The sequence below is a fragment of the Neopelma chrysocephalum genome, unplaced genomic scaffold (assembly GCF_003984885.1).
Source record: "Neopelma chrysocephalum unplaced genomic scaffold, ASM398488v2 Primary Assembly neopelma1_59, whole genome shotgun sequence".
NCBI classification, from domain to species: Eukaryota; Metazoa; Chordata; class Aves; order Passeriformes; family Pipridae; genus Neopelma; species Neopelma chrysocephalum.
Genome location: NW_020897714.1, coordinates 8,093,937 through 8,110,244, shown reverse-complemented (window position 1 = coordinate 8,110,244; position 16,308 = coordinate 8,093,937).

The window sequence follows — 16,308 nt, the reverse complement described above, 5'->3', positions numbered from 1 at the left end:
TCTTTGAAAGTACTTTTAGAAAACTCTCTTGCTACTCAAAAGAAACAAATACAGATATTAACTAGTGAACTCCTCTGTTTTTTCCCTTTTATTTTAATTGTTTTTGGTAGGAGGATAAGTTTAGCATGACCTAGCGATTTATCATTTCTCCATGCAGCGAATGCAATGGTCTAATGTCAACACAATTATATCTATGCCTCATTAAAATGAGGATTAAATGGAGTATATGATAGTTCTCATTTCCAAATAATTCTCACTTGAATATGGGATTTCCTGCTTATTTGCAACCTGCAGGCAAGGGAGCACATGAAAATGAGAAACCAAGCTTATTGGTCATTCCCAGTTGGTCATCCCTAAGCTCATTATTAGCTCAAACCAGACATTATGTAAGTAATAGTTTTCTATCTTAGTCTTGTGATTATGGATATGTTCCTTGATTTTCCATTCTCATTGTTAAATAGTGAGAAGGTCTGCTTACCCAGGTTCCTCACTTAGGAAGGCTACAAACTAAAAAAAAAGAGAGTAATGGTACGACTAAAGTCAGACTTCAGGCAAGTATTTACTGCTGAACAGAAGGATGAGGAAAAGAGGAAACTTATGAACAGGCGGTATTTGAATCTAGGCATTCCAGGATTACCTGCCAGTATATGTATATATATTAATAGCTGCTGGGCTGTACCACATCCTAGGGAGCATACAGTCCCTATCACATGTACGTGGAGGGGTAATATTGTCTAGAACTTTGTGGCTGCCTGGAGAATTGAATAGAGGTACGTGTTCAACGCCCACCACATTTGTTTGTCAGAGAAGTAGTAGTATGAGTAGATAGACATATCCAGAGCTACAAAATGGACAGCTGTTCAAGAGCGTTAAGGAAATAATTTTATTTACAGCACAGACATCTAGATTTTGTGATCTAGAACACAAAATTAATTTATGTTACTGTACTTTTCTATAGGGTCTTCTTTCAGCCACTATAAACCCAGAATGGATGGAACTGTGGTACACCCGAAGAGGAGCATGACAAATGTGAAAGACAACAACGACAAAGGGGAAAAAAAATTTGGAGGCAGTATTTAACAAGCCAGACCTTCTTAAGCAACCATAAAAGGTTTTACTTTTTTATGATAAAATATACGCAGGTGCATTAAACAGTAGTAATCTGTCTGTACAAGTTTCTGCATTATAATCACAAGGATGGGATATTTGCAAATGCCCTCCTCTATGGTAGCTGATAAAAACATTCAACAAAATCAAAATCAAACCAAATAAAAGAAGGGGACACACTGTATTTTATAATACAACATTATCAGTAGGACTTTGTTAAATTGAAGGTCAACACCAGTTGTTATGAATCATACTGGTTTATGAGAAAAATAATCTTCGAACTCCAAGTTTCCAGATGTGTATTTGCCGTGTAATGGTCAGAACAGATCCATAACCATAACATACACTGAGAGCTGGTGGTCCCCCATAATCAAGCATATCGTATTATTTATTAACTATGTCATCATATCTAGGGTGTGGTATATATACATGGACAGAGCTTTTCATAACTTGTTACAGCACAATATTCTCTAAAGGAATATATGGAGAATTAAATTAATTTTTTGAAATAGTGTATTTATTTTCTTTTAGTTTGGCTAGTCTGAAAAAACAATTTTCTCTAAGAAATTTAGGAAAATATAATAAGCAAAGAAAAATTTAGTGTTATATTGATTGATTTACTGAAATGTATTTAAAGCAGTTGTCCATCCCATACTTCACTGCCTCACCTTTATATATAAATGCAAAATAACACAATAAAAATGTACATGATATAAAACTTAATCAAAACTTCCATTCTCTCTTCTCTCCCAAAATTTACAGAGAATTCAGTGTTCCCTGAAAATTTGGTATCTGGAAAGCCTTTTAGGGCGGGAAGGAAGAGTGTGCCAGAGTTCAGGTCTTTTCTCAGAGGTAAGCATAGCAGCTAACTCATTTATAAAGAAAAATATGCCTACATCCTTCTTACTGATCACAGCCGCACATGCAGAAGTGCTTTTCATTCAAATATGTATGCAGTGTGCTTAAAAGGTAATCTATGGTGGACTAACAGATGGGACAAAAATCACTATTGAATAGAGTTCAGAGGATGTTAGGCTGAAAACAACCACCCATCTTCTTGTAACCTGAAAAATACATGAAAACACAATTATATCTTTTTTGGAGATCTCACAAAAACACAACCTCCTTTAAACCATCAAAAGCATAATGCTTTTTACTGTTACTGAGTCTCCAGTGCTCCATGCAATCCTACAGTGAATAAAAATCAAGAATGGAGGGGAGCTGGTGTGCTGGATAAGAAGGCAGACTGGGAAAGATATGTTGCCTGGAAAAGCATAAATGGGATCTAAAGGAACCTGTTACTTACTGGATAATTCACCCACCAGACTGACAGTTTTTCCCCAGTCTATTGTTGTGTGTTTATGAATTCTTATGCACCTCAGTTTATTGTTAAATTTTATGAATTCTGTCATATCTCCATATTGCCTCCCTTTCTCCCTCAGATTTTCCCTCCAAAAGTTGTTTGTCACCCTGTCTCCCCAGTTTTCCCGCTCCTCTGCTGCTTATTGGTCACAGCCTGCCACCATGCAGGGAGAGCTACCATTGGCCCAGTCCCTCACAGACCCGGGAGTTCCACCCACCTTTCCTGTATCCCCCTATCACACTTTTCCCTGAGTTGTCAATCTCTTGCGCCTCCCCAGCTTAGAATCCACCCCTCAAACCTACGTTATTTAAACCCTTGTTTCCCCCAAATAAACGGCATTGCTGCACGAGACCTCAACTGTGTCAGAACCCTTATTGCAGTGCCCAGTCCCATTCCCTTCCCCCCGCGGACTGTGGCAAGCTGGAAGCCATGGTAGTCATCTATCAACATAAGCACTGTTGTATAATTCCTTTCAGATTTAACATCATTCATATACATCCCTTTCCATTACTCTGATTTAATGTTTTGGGGTTTTTTCAACAGCCTATGGCAACCTGAAAGCAAGATGACAATTGTAATTTGCATTAAACAAAAACAAAAAAATTTATAACCTGTCCCCAAATCATTTATAGCCTCATTATAAGGTGATGATAAAACAAAAACACAAATAGGGAGATGGAAGCATACCTGGATGGGTATTGACCTTCTTGTCCTGGTAGTTAAAACACATAGGAAAGGTCTGCTGACACCCCAGCTGTGAAGACTTGAAAAAAAATTAGGTTATTTGGAGATATTTCTGGGAATTTATTTTTCAAATATAAAGGATTATTTCTGACTTCTTTTCCTATCTCACCTCTATGTGACAAAAAGAAGACTTCCATGAGCAATAAACTTTCAGGAGATCGTCATAAAATTAAGGTGACATTCAAGGTTGATAGAGCTGTTTCCCCAGTCTTTTCTCATATCTGTCCACAAAGTTTATGTAATTATTAATACTTTCTTTTTGCATTTTTCTCCCTTTGAGAGGCATGCTTCTTTGCTTATCTATTTCTTTAAAGACCAATGCTGACAAGTCAATGTTTTTTAAGAAAAAATTTAGAAGAATAAATCAGCAAATATTTGCAATTAATGTATAAAGTTTGATAAGGAAGTAAGTATTTCAACATAGTACCTATGTGAGGTTACAAACCACAATAAAAACTGGCCTTCGAAAAATTACTTTTGAGCTGCTAGTAATGCAGTCTGATTTCTCTTTGTGAAGGACTATATATGAATAGCAAATTGTAACTTTTCAAATTTTTTTCTTTACTTTTTTCAGACCTGTGTAATATTAAAATCAATTAAAATAAAAAGATGCTACAAAACTCACTGAAACATGTAAGGTAGGATAGACTCATGAGCAATCATACAAGTTCGTGCTTACCCCAAGCAACACTTTTGAATCCAGTTTATGGAAAGTGTAAACAAATAAAATTTTGTGTAACTATTTTTAATGAGAAGATTGATTTATGAAAAAAGCAGAGGGTTCATTGTTCAGTGAAATTGTGCATCTAATATGAGAAGTATTGAAGAAGAATTTCAGTTTATAAGATTGTCATAATAAAATTAAACAGCTGCTAGTTGTAAATGTAGACTTGTATTGAGAAATAAAGAGCCCCCCATGGCTGATGTTTCAACTTACTAATAATGTCTTCAGTTCTTGACTATGTTTAGAAAAAATTACAAATAAATTGTCAGTCTAAATGTTATCTGTCAAAACTTTATTTTGTCATTTAGTCTGTAGATTTTGATAGGAATACTGTTTATATATGGTCTATAGTGTACATATTTGGTTTATGTTAATAAACATCTTATGCTTCTAAATATATTTAAATGTTGTCTGAAGATAATGACATGAATAATTGCCTCAAGTCTTGGAAAAAAAACTAAAAGGGTGAAAACCATTATTTGGTGTCCACAATTGAAAAGAATTTTTTTCCTGTTATTGACATTTACTGAAATCCTTTTGCATATGCATGTGTTTGTCTCTGAAACTGTCCAGAAACAGTTTTCTAGTCTGGTTTGAGTTAAGTTTCTTTTCATTTCATTTAGTATAATATTCACGTGGATGTATATGAAAATTTATTAGAAGGGTAAATTAAAGAAAGAAAAATCTTCCTTATATTAACATTCAAAGTTTTTATAGAAAAATCTACCATGAAAAAGAAACTAAATAATTCCACAGGTCTGGCTTCCAGTATACATTGAGAGAAATTCCTTGAAGTTCTTATTTGCATGACAGTACCAAGACTACACTTAAAATTCCTATACACTTCATAAAACTACTCCAGAAAAAAAAAATTCTTTTTTCATTTATTCCAGTAGTGGTGAACTCGGTGATTTGAGAGATATATATAAATATACATATATTCCAGAATTCACACACACACATGATTTTGCAAAACTCATGTGTCTTATTTTTAGGTTAAACTACTCCCTTAACAACTGGCAAGAACTATTTTTTCTTTTTCAGTCTACAGTTGGGTCACTGTGAATCTCATGCTGTTAATCATAATGAAAAAGTACTGAAGAAATGTTTGTTTAATACACAGAAATAAAACATGTCACCAGCAGGATGCATCAGAGCAGATATTCTCCCAGAGTTCTGCATCCTAATTGTAATCCACTCAGTCATTTAATTTGATTGCAATTAGCATTCTCTTTGATGATTTCTTTTTAGTTTTTTCAGCTGCTATAAAAACTGCAAACTGATCCAAATTATATCCTCTGATCCAAGTGGAGTTTGAATTTAAACTACAAGAAGCAGCTTGACATCTCTGATCCTCTCCAAGAAGGGAATTCAATATCATCCTGAAATATTTGTTTAGATAGACAATATGACTGAAATACATGTTATACAACAAAAAACATTTCAGTTAATCTTAATACCCCTTTATTGCTTTCATTTTGCAAAGTATAAAGAAAACCCAATTAAAACTTAATTTCTTCAATCACTTCATTTCATTTTGGTAAATAGGGTGAAATGACAGTATAATCCCAGCCATCATTATATAGTACACTCTTTTTCCCCATTTTATCTGTATGCCCACCTTTGTTGGCCAGTCTTCGCGAACGAAGATTTTGGGAAAGGTCTTTTACCTTTCCAGCCTGCGCAATGGATTTTTTAGGTGAGACACAGCATGCGCTGAACTGAACCCACTCTTTAATCCTAAGGTTCATCTGCCGGGGCCAAGCAAGCTTGGACAATGGCAGTGAGGTCCTCAGGATGTAGGTTTGTTTAGAGTGACCTTCTCATAGATGGATGGCCTCACAGGGCTAACGAGCTCCATCTGCCCGGGGGGACCGAGGAATCGAACCTGGGTCGCAGAGGTGAGAGTCCTGCATGCTAACCACTAGGCCACCAGGGGTCCCAACCTACCTTGCAGTTTAAAGGTAATTGTAGTGGGTTGGCTTTTGGATTTTTTAGGCCCTCCTTAGCAACAGTGTCAGAAATCTAAGGAAGTATTTCATATCATCCTTTAATGTAACACAACATATAAATAAGGCAGAGATAAGAGAGGTCGCTCTCTTTTCTCTTCCGGTGGCTGAAGGTGACAGGTCTCTCCTCAGATGGTCTTTGCTTGTAAAGGCCAAGGCCCGCCTGCTCTGACCTGCCGTTATCTCCGGTCCCTCCAGGAGGTGTGGGGAGTTGGCTGGTACCTCGCACAGTTCTGCTGTCTCGTTCAGGGAAGTATTTAATTTGGTTTTTTGTATTTATTTGCTAGGTGTCTATTAACGGGGTATATTTGGAGGATATTAGGGTTTTTTGTGGTTTTTTTTAATCCCTGTTTCCCCCTCTGTTTTCCTTTTTTTCCCTCGGGAGCTCCCTATCGTGTGTACAACATATTCAAATTGTATATGTAATTGTAAATATATGTAAATATATATTTTTGATATAATTCTGTTTCATTCGGACTTCTTTCAGTTTTTCTGCGGTTCTTTTTTTTTCCTCGCTTGAAAGAGCAGGAGGGGGAAGGGGACAGCTTAGACTTGGCAAGAGAGCCAGGCCAAACTGATACAGTAATCAGTAGTCAATCATGTTGCATATATTTTGTAGTGCTTCTGAGGTAACTTCTTTCCCTGTAGGAGATTCTTACTGTTCTTTAGGCACCTCATAAGCGCACAGCAGCAATGTGGCTCTGAGAGTCTGACTGTGATGCATGTATCCATTTCAGGAAATTTTATAATAAGATTTCTTTTAGATGCTAGTCAGAATGTCTGATTCTTGCTTTTAAAATTAACCTTAGGGTCTTTTTATGGATGATGCTTGGATATCCATGTAACACTGCTTTGCCCCAGTCTCTCCTAAGATGCAGGGAGGGGTATATAGGCACAGGCTGCCAATAAAATCAGTCTATGAGGGTACTATGATAAAGCTTTTCAGCAGATTCAGGTGTTTTGCTCCTGTTACTTGCCAATCCATAGCCTATACCAAGACTCATCCGACTTTTTGCATTGTCCTCTCTGCCATTGCATGGTGCACTCAGATACTTCATTCTTATTGCTCCCATGGTAGGAGGTCAGATGAGAAGTACTCTAAGGGGATCTCTCCTTTCTACTAATTATGAAGAAAACTTCAGATACTTATCTCAGGTGTAGATGTCCATAAAATAGGTGCTTTCTACTAAATGAGATTAATCCGCTCCCTATATGATTAGCACTTTGAAGATGGTGGTATGGAAGCAATATATTTCATAGGAATATATATATATATGGAACTCATACAGAGTTTAAATATTTTACTTGAAAAAGCCAAGGTTATTTTTAAATTGTAGTAAGGCAACCAGATCAAGGACAGCAGCTAGATCAAGTTACACTGTGCTCAGCAGTGTCCCTCATTTCTGCAGTCACATCTCTAAAGCAGCAGTCCTAAAGGATGCTATGAAATCTGCTGCCAGATAAATACATCTCAGCACATAGAACCTATGTTTCAGTTACTACCATTTTATGAGAATAGCTTTTGATATAGGCACTAATGGCCATATCAATGGTGGAAAACCAATTCTATTCCCAGTTTACTACTTATTTACTTCTTACTTAGAAGCCAGAGATTTATAATGTTAAAACTTTCAGTAGTTCAACTGGCGAATTAAGAAGGAATAGAAATCAGTTTTCTTTTTCTGACCTCTTTCTCTCACACTGTCAATGTAACAAATAATGCCGGCTGCTACTGAAATGTAATGGAAACATTAAACTAGATTTTAATTAAAACTCTTTTCCAATATATGTTGTTCTTTCTATGTGGCAAGGAACACATCTTGTGAAACTATTCCAAGACAGAACTTTGAAAGCTTTGAGACATGAAAATGAGTTGACATGAACCATCTCAGCAGTACCCCTTCCTCAGGAACAAAGGACATTTAGGAATAACAAGGTGAAAAAGTCAAAGCTCAGTCAATAAGGAAAAGATAATAGCTACAATAGCATCCCAAAGACCAGTTAAGATCAGAGACTGTAATATTAGAACTGGAATGTTCGTTGCAGAGACTGTACATCTTGGTTGCCACTAAGGTAATGGAGAATTGAATCAGGTATTTCTAGATTATAACTTTAGCTGAACACCTTGTTCTCCTGGGAGCTAAATCCATCCCTGGTCACTTGGAAATTCTGGCTTCAGCGTGTGCAGCTCTGACCTAAGTACCCATTTAAAGCAGAATTCATCCCACCAAGAAGTCATAAGCTGAGCATGTTGTATATGCAGATAAGTTTGGAACCCCTTTTAATCTACGGATAGAGAGGTGATTTACATGATGATGTAAAATATAGGTTATAATTTTAAATGAGGCTATTCTCATTATTGCTGTTCTAGACAGGCAGAGGGCTTCAAAGAAAACAGGTCCATAGAACAGAATTTCAATCTTACACTGCATAAAAAAGTGGGGTTGAAAAAAGCAGCAGTCCAGTACTCCCTTTGCTACTCTACTCCCAGCCCATCAGTACCATGACCTCCCACTTCACTTTACCACAAACATCAAAATGTTTATTCTTCCCTGTTTGCTTGCAAAATGTACGTACGTCTTCTTTAGGGCTGGAAAAGTTTTCAAAATCACACATGACTGAGCTTAAAACTAGTTAATCACACTGACACATAGCAGCAGTCACTGTTTTATAGGATGGTTGTGTTCTAATATATCCATCTCCATTTCATTTGCTAAATAAAAAGCAAAGAAAGAACTTTGTCCAGATAATTTTGCATTCTGAGGCAACAGTTTCAGATGATATTTTTTCTTGTTATACATTTAGAGGGAAAAAAAAAAAAAGGAAAAGAAATAACTGGAACCAAATTAGTTCTCATGCTTGGTTGTAATAAGTTGTAAGAAAAAAAAAAAAAGAAACTTTCCCTCAAAATTTCTCCCACCTTTCTGTAGTCTTTGAAAAGTTGCAAAACACAGTCTTTCTCTTTCTTGTCACATTTCAGAAAGAAAAAACTCTTTCCAAAGTACAGTTCCTTAGAAGTAAAAAGATTAGCCTTATTCACAGTCACATTCGCCAAACATGAGTATACTCATAGATTACTACACATATTTTCACAAAGCTCTTCCTTAGGGATATTGAAGAAAATAGAAAGACACTGTGATGACCAGTTGCTTTTAACACTGACTCACACTATTTTCAAAAATTAGGTCAGATTATTTCATGGATTTCAGATACTCCCCTATTAAATGTGTTTGATGTACAGTGGCAAAGAATCAAATTAAAGATGTTTATAGTTTCTCAGATAATTAGGATGGTATTTTAACTGTCTAACGCATCTATGCTACACCACAGAAGTCTGCCTAAACCATAAAGTCTTTCTAATATTTGAGGTCTGTTTGCTTTAAGGGTAGTGAAAAACTTTCACTGAGATAAATGGAGGCAATGTCATTTATTAAACTAGGTTGCCAGCTTTTTTGTCTTCCATGGGTGGAGCTTTTCATAGAAGTCTCTCTAAATTGAAACTTGAAAAAAAGTCCCACTCCCCCAACAAAAACAAATAAACAAATAAACACAATCAAACAAACAACTCCTAAAAAGGCTCTTAAAAATAGCTAAAAATAAAAATTATTTTTAAAAGCACTCTATTTACTGTTTCTTTTGAAGAAGTGAATTACCATCAAGTTCATTGTACTGAAGCTCAGGTTCAATTCCATTTTTAGGTGCACTGAAACATCTACATGTAGCAAGATGATGTGTTAGGAAGTTTCCCAGCATAATTTTATTTCATTATTCTGTTTCTCTACACGTTTATTTTTAACAAAAAATTCAATTTTATTTCCAACTGTATTTTAAGTATTAAGGATAATAAAGCTAATCTTTTCTTCCAGGACTGTCTCAAAATGGAACATTAAAACAATAATTTTAGACATAGAATCTCTACACATAGTTATCTCATTTTTGGAGGGCAAAAATTTGCTCTTCTCAGCTTTTTTTTATATGTGTCTTGGAGATGACTCTTGCTTATGCTTCCTGACCTGTATGTATATCTAATTCTTTTTCTATTTATACCCTGTGGAAAATAAAGGCATTTTCATTGGAGAGCAGTGTGCATCAGCAGTGAGCTTTCCTGTGCCCAGATAGATTCATGCTGAGGTGCCTGTTCTTCTGCCTGAAACCCCTGACAGAGCACCCTACGTTCTGAGGATATGTGAGTTTTTTGACACTCTGTGCCATGCTCCAGGACCAGTAGAATCTCCAACAAGGGATACTCTGCCCCCACCAGGTGTAGATTCTCAGGGACTAACTCTGCCCCCGTTTTCCAGAATACTCATTTGATTAAGGTGAAAGTAACTTTGAGAAATCAATCCAATAATAGCAAAGCTAATATTTATTTGCACAAATTATTTCATAAAAATTATATTCTGCTTACAGAAATGCTTATGAATGGGCCATGAATAATTCAGAAGAACACAACAGATTAAATTTGTTGGATAATTTGACAACAAATAATTCAGTTAACTGAAAATCGTATAAATCTCACATTAAATCCCCATCTGGTTGCTCTGGAAATGTTTAATATATAAATAGATATCCACAGCAAGAAAGTTCATATCACTGTCAAATGTTAGATGGGTTCATTTTAGTTTAAGAAGAATGTGTAGATTTTTTAAAATATAAATCAATATGGACAATTAGTAATGACAATAAATCAACAACAGAAAGATTTTGCAAGCAAAAGGGAAGACTGTTGGAGACAGAAAATTAGTTAAATAAAATTAGATATAAAACTCCTTGAAAGGTGAAAATGACTTTGTTTCACTTGTGGGGTTTTTTAAAATAAATCACATTTGCCAGGTTGAGCATGTAAGAAAAAGACAACAATGAATGGCATAAGGGACATTATAAAAGCTGAATAATATTGCATCTGAGCAGTGAAGCTGTGATTGCAGAAGCAGAAAACATACATAGCTAAAATGATTTAGATAAATATTGCAATGTAGTGTTTGATATACTTGCAAAACCTCAGTGTGTCATTGCCAAAAGGTAAACTGTAGTCTAGTATGATGCCAGCATAATGCACATCCTCTTTCAGTAGGTTTGACCTGTTTCTCAGGATTGCTTTGTACAACACATTGTCTTGATTTGATAGAAACGTCATTTCACTTCATTTCCTATATCCAGAAATGGAAATTTTATTGAATTCAGTCTCTCAAATATAGTATTCATTTTGTGTAGATTTAGTTGGAGTTATTTCATGAAAAGTGAATAACTGCCAGCAGACTACTGTAACCATTTCTGGACTCTGTTATAAATACACAAACATTAGTGTAATGCAGAGCAGTAATTTCTGCACTCAGTACAATTATACCAAGAATGTCATACAAGTAAATTGAAATCAAACTGTGGTACTGACTTTTGTGAGAAATAAAGAATTGGTTTTATTACAAGCAAATGAATTTAGCAAATCACTAACATAAGAGTTTTTCTTTACTAACCTATAGGGCGTATCGCGGAGTTGTAAGACGCCGGATTCAGCCTGGAACCGGTGTCAGGGAAACATGCGAACGGGAACAGGGAACTGTAAATGAATATTGCTAAGGAAACCCCTTATACCACATGGCTGGTCCTGGAAGCTGCCATGCTGCTGGACACTCCACCTCCCAGCACGACACAGCCAACCAGGGAGAGGGGAACGCCTCTTCTATGATGTAAATGGGGTTGAACCTTAAGAATGTTTAAAAAGGGGGACTTTTGAATTGAAGGGTGCGTTCCTGGGAATCCTGCGTGCCTAGGACACCCAACACATGTTGTAATTTTTCCTTTTCGTTTTATTCCTTTTGTTTTGCAACTTGTGCCATCTTTCTAAATTCAATAAATGAGATTTTTTTCTCTCACTTTTTAAATGCATGATGTATGTTTTAATATGTGTATGTGTACATATATATATAGTATAGAGCTTGATTCTACAAGATCTTAGTATTATGCATATAACTCAATAAACTACCTAAATACATATCTAATTTCTCTAGATCTTCAAAGTAATTAATCATGCTTAAAGGTATGTACAAGTTTAAGTGTTTTGGTGAGTCACAGACATAGTTTTCACCACCTTGCAGGAACAACCCCTAATCACTGAACTTCAGTGATATAGACTTTTAATGGATTTGGGATCAAGTGAAAAACTCTGAGTTTTGGGAAAGCTCTGCTTAGATTTGTGTATTGAAACAAAGCCCGAGTCATAAGACTAAAAAAAAAGGAGATACTAACAAATTCATAGGTTCAAATGGAACATGTTGTGATTTTATATTGAAGGCTTTCAGATATTATGTCAGGGCACAGCACAGGTTGTTTAGAAAAGTTCATATGATGAGGGCGTACTCTTGCTACATGCCGTAGTACCGCACTTAAGAGCAACCTGCTCAATACTACTGCAATTTCCCTCCTATTTCAGGACATGCTGTCTGTTGGAACTGTGTTATCTGATTCAGTCGTTTAATGGACCACTTGTAAAACAAAAAACTGCATTCTCCCCTGCAGCTACCTTCTCCTCACGTCCCTTGTGGTCCTAACATAGGAAATTCAGCCTGAACGTTCAGCCTTAAGTGCTCAGTTACAAACTAGACAGAAGCACTTCTTGGCTCATTTGCAACCCCAATTGTCTGAGCTTGGCTTTTAGCTTCAAGGAGCTGGGAAGCTACTGAGGTACTGAACACAGAGCCCTTAATGTTTTTAGTGTGTGAATTTACAGCAGTTCTGCAAAAGACTAGGAATCGAGAACAAATGAGCAGGTAGATTAATCTGTCAGATTTCTTCATCAGTCCTTAACTGACCATAACCATATGGAGCAGCATGAATCCCTTTTAAGCTATAGGTATATTTAAAAACAAAAAACAGTCACGCATATTTTACAAGTGAAATTGGTGTGCAAAATCTAACTCTGAGGCTGAAGCTTCAGTGACCATCTCTCTCCCTTCCTATAGAAGAGAAAAAATTAGTCAAAGCATTCAGACACATTCCTATGATTCTTTTGTTTTCTCTTTGAAAATGCAAATGAAACCATTGTATAGAATTTTAAGGAAATTAGTAGGTTAGTGAGATCAGCTGTAAATCAGAGAAAGTGATTTTGCAGTCTGCCAACCTGGTGTCTAGAGTGGAAATTTGGTGAATAAGTTTGGCACTGTTGCAATAGTAAAGACAAAATTCATAGCCCAGAGTCACAGAATAGAAGAAATGTTAAGAACATAGCTGATAATTTTACGTTAATATCATTGATATTTTAAAATTACTATGGATTTCAGAACATATGATAATTTTGATTAATTTACAATATATAGGAAAAAACACATTATAATTTCACAGGTCTGGTGCTACTGATATCAAAACAATTGATTATTCTTTACAGTAACTATAGAATTATTGTGAACTTTTAACGTTTTTCCATCTTTTTGCTCTTGTTGATGCAGAACTGAAAGATATCAACTGAACTATTACATTTTTTACAATTTTGCTGTAGAAGTAGATAAATAACACCTAAGCTTATTCTTAGATGTTGTTGTTTAATCCTGAACAGCAGCTAAGCCCCACACAGTCACTCATTCACTGACCTTCCCTTCCCTCAGTGTGAAGGGGAAAATAATCAGATGAAGAATTAAAATTGAGAAAACTCCAAAAGCCAGTTTAATAGGTAAAGCAAAAGCCATGTGTGCAAGAAAAGGAATTCACTCACCACTTCCCATGGGTAGGCAGGTGTTCAGCCATGTCCAGGAAAAGAAGACTCCGTGATGCATAATGGTGACTTGGGAAGACAAAAACCATCACTTAGAAATCTTCCCCCTTCCTTCTTCTTCCCCCAGCTTTTATTCTCGAGCACAACATCGTACAGTATGGGAAACCCCTTTGGTCAGCTAGGGTCAGTTGTCCCGGCTGTGTCCCCTCCCATTTTTTTGTGGACTCCCAGGCTCCTCATTGGCAGTGAAGCATGAGGAGCAGAAAAGGACATGTTGCTGTGTCAGCACTTTTCACCAATAACTAAAATATCAGTATGTTATCAAAGTTTTTCAGCACAAATATGAAATATAGCAATATATGAGGTGTTTAGAAGAAAATTAACTCTGTCCTGGCAATGACCAGTATGCTAGAGATAAAATAGAAGACAAACAAACAAAACCATAATAAATAAATAAAATTTAAAAACAAAAAACAAAGAAACAAAAAAACCCCACACAAGTCAAACCCCAGCAAAACATTTTTCTATTAATATATGGTAGATATCAGTTAAAAATGGGAGACAGATGGGGAAGAGAAAAGGAGAACGAGTATATTACATTCTATTTATTCAATCAGAGAATGTTGACCTTGCTCATCCTCACTCAAGTCAGTGATAAAACCAAAAAGAGAGCTCAAAAGTGGTTTCTAGTGTAGGCTTGCTACAATGCTAAGAATAGGCACTCTGCCTCTGACTTTCCAGAAGACCATGCTGAAATTAGAAATTTTAAGCAGGCTATAGCAGAAGTCACTAGGAAAGGTGACAAATTATTTTTTCTGCATAATGTTATCATGCAAAAGCAGCTGAAACAATTGTAAACAGTGATAGTGATGAGATCCAACAGAAGAAGATGCCCTAGGTCACAGGAAGGGTTCCCAGAGTCAGCTATAAGCATGGTTCTAAGAATTTTAAAGTCAACAGATTATTATTCTGATGCCAAACCTGCCTGTGATGTAACCAATTCATGCAGAACAATGTAATTTCTATAATTTGCATAAATTTACATTGATGGTTTGGGTAAAAATAAAGTGCTGCTGGTTTATCAAGAGCAGATTACTATGCACTTATTTTATCAGACAATATAATAAAATCATACTTAAGTACAATGAGCTTCCATAACATAATCTTTGATGTAAACGGAATGTGAAATAAATTCTTTCTTCCTATTCCATATTAGAATTTTCAATATGAAGGATGCTTGTGCTCCAGAAATTTAGTTTCAGAATTAAGATTGGATGTTTACATATATATATATGTATATATATATAATTGGCATGATTGATTTCTTGAAAGTCCCAGAGCAAGTTCCCAGTGCCCTGTTTAAGCATTTGTACAATCTCTCCCCTATAACCTATTCACCAGAAGTATTCCAGCATAGATCTACTAAACATATATTTTATGTGAGGATGGTTTATACTGTAATCTTATACTCTAATGTGAAAAGAATTCATGCCAAAACTCTATGCTTTCCATTCTTAAAGGGGTGAGGGGCAGATATTACTCTTGTAAAATTTTTATAGTTAATTTAGGCTCCAAGTTATTATAATTTGTCTCCTTTGGCTTGTTTCCTACCTTTTTATTGCAGATTTATCTTTTATTCATTTTTTTCCAATGCCTAGAAAAAGAGAGGAATCCTGTCTGCTTGCCCACAAGGACAACTAAATACTTGCTATTTGCAGAAGCTGGGGATTGCAGAATGTAGTCTTTTCCTTTGCATGCCAGAAGAAATGGTTCAGCTGTTTCCTGAGCTCAGATACAACATGGACTGAGCAAGCATTCAAACAAATAAAGAGGCTTGCAGAAGCTCCTTTCTGTTTGGAATGCAGAGGAAAAGTGTTGAACTATTAGAAGAGATTTGGGATGCCAGTATGTGAAATGCTAACATAGCTCAGCTAACATAGGCATGGGAGAGCATCTATGTCAATAAAAGGATTTTTACCTACCAAGATTCTCCAAGTCACTGTTTGATCCTGGGTAGACTGCTATGGAAGTGTTTCTATGTTCTTCCTATGTCTCTAAGAGTGCTGGGAGGTATCAAAAGGCTACCAAGTGTTTTCTATTTCCTAAAAGGGAAAAAAGGCAACATGTCCTTCATGTTTTGCAGACAGTTCAAATTTTTCTTCCCATGATAAACATGTCTCACAAACAGTTCCTTGATACCTACTGACAGACTATTGCCGCACAATGTCCTTGCTGCCTGATAAATATGGAAAATTTATCCCTCTAATTTTACTGTGTCATCATGAATGGCAAACTTCAGCAGCTCTGTCAGAGCTTCACTTCAAGCCTAGGGCAATTTCTTTCCTTTTTGTTCTTCTAGTTGTTTGATATGTACAAGGAAATTGTAAGAATTTTTTCACCTGAAAGATGAGTATATCCAGTGACTGTCACAGCAGAAGATAATAGATCTAGGTGCCACAGCATAACAGATGTAGGTGCTATGCACCTGAAACTACAGCAGATGCTGAGGTTTTTAACTTGAATAGGTAGCCTTGTTCCAGTGCAGCTGATTGAACGATCTTTATAGCATGAAATATCAGAAATTAATTTTGGGTATGCACTGTTTGTCCTATCTGAATGCTTATGCAACTTTGGCTAGAAGTTCCAAATTCCTATC